Raw genomic sequence first — 1,544 nt, 5'->3', positions numbered from 1 at the left:
AAGATATGTATCCAAGTGACCCTCCTCACAAAAGTAACATTTTGAAACCGCGTGTATCCTCAACATCTTTAAATTAACATATGTGGCCATTCTCCTCTTCCAAACCCTCCATAAGAAAAAACCAATCTTGAGTGGCAAACCCTTTACCCCTATATAATTGCTCCATTCATTCACTGGCATTTTTCTTTTCATGTTTTGATAGGCTGATTTGACATTGAAATCGCCTTTGATGTTATGCGTCCACCATGCTTTGTCAGTGCTGACTTCATTGAGAATGAGCCTGATTTTCGTTGTTATATGTTGTACCATTTCCTCCGAAGTCACTTATTTTATATTTTCTTCATTCCACTCATAATTTATGATAAAATAATTTACCTCCAATTCCTCATCTTGTGCCAACTCTCCTTCAGTAAAGTATAATGATCCTTTCCTGTTCCAATTATCAAATCAAAAACTAGATTATCCACTCTTCATTTGCCACTATATATCATGTTCTCCCTCCACTCTGATCTTAATCATCTTCTTCCAAACCTGTGAGACTCCTAAACTATTTACAATTAACAGATGCATTGTTTTGCACTACTTATTCCACATGTATTCATCCCATAAAGAGTTTATGGATACTCTAGAGTTCGACCATAACTAAGAATACAAGGCTTTATTTATATCATTAATCTACATATATCCAATTCCATCTTCCTCTTTTGGAAGAAACATATTCCCCCATGGCACCAAGTGTTTACTTTTAACTACCCCCACATTTCCCAAAAGAATTTAGTAAAAATAAGATGATTTTGGTCCATGAATTATCTTTGTTGGATTCATAGTTGATAAAAAGTAGTCTAGCATTGATTGAAGAACATAATTTATAAAAACATGCTAACCTCCAACTGATAGACATTTATTATGCCATGAGAAGGTTATCATAGGAACTTTGCTAATTAAGTCTTCAAAATACCAAAAGATGCTCCTCCCATAAAATATTGCACATCCCAAATACAGAAAATGAAAAGATCTTTGTCTTATCCGAGCTAACTTCCTCAGTCTAATTTCCGCAATAAGAGGTGTTTTCTCATGAAGATAAAAGCAACTCCTATATTTATTGAATACTCTTTTAGCGCCTGCATTATTTTGATCGCTAAACTTTTTTCCCAGAGGGAAAAAGGATTGTATCATCTACTAGGATAAATTATTAATCTCAGAAATCCACTGTTTCAAATTAAATCCCATAAAATATGCATTCCCATGTAAGTTTTTTCTAGGTACTCTGCTGCAATAATTAAAATAGTAGGGGATAGAGAATCTGAGTTCCTTAATCCTCTCGAAGATCAAAAAAAACCATGTTCCCTACCATTAATCAGAACTAAATACCATTTTTCGGACATAATCCTCCATATCATATCAAATATCATTTCAGAGAAATAAAATCTTCTCATCACTTTGATTGAGAATATCCATTAAACTCCGTCATATTCTTTGGTCATATCCAGTTTTACATCCACGTTAACATTTTCTTCCTCATATCCATATATCTAATAATTTAT

The sequence above is a fragment of the Solanum lycopersicum genome, chromosome 4, assembly GCF_036512215.1.
Source record: "Solanum lycopersicum chromosome 4, SLM_r2.1".
Classification (NCBI taxonomy): domain Eukaryota; kingdom Viridiplantae; phylum Streptophyta; class Magnoliopsida; order Solanales; family Solanaceae; genus Solanum; species Solanum lycopersicum.
This window is presented reverse-complemented; position numbering follows the sequence as displayed.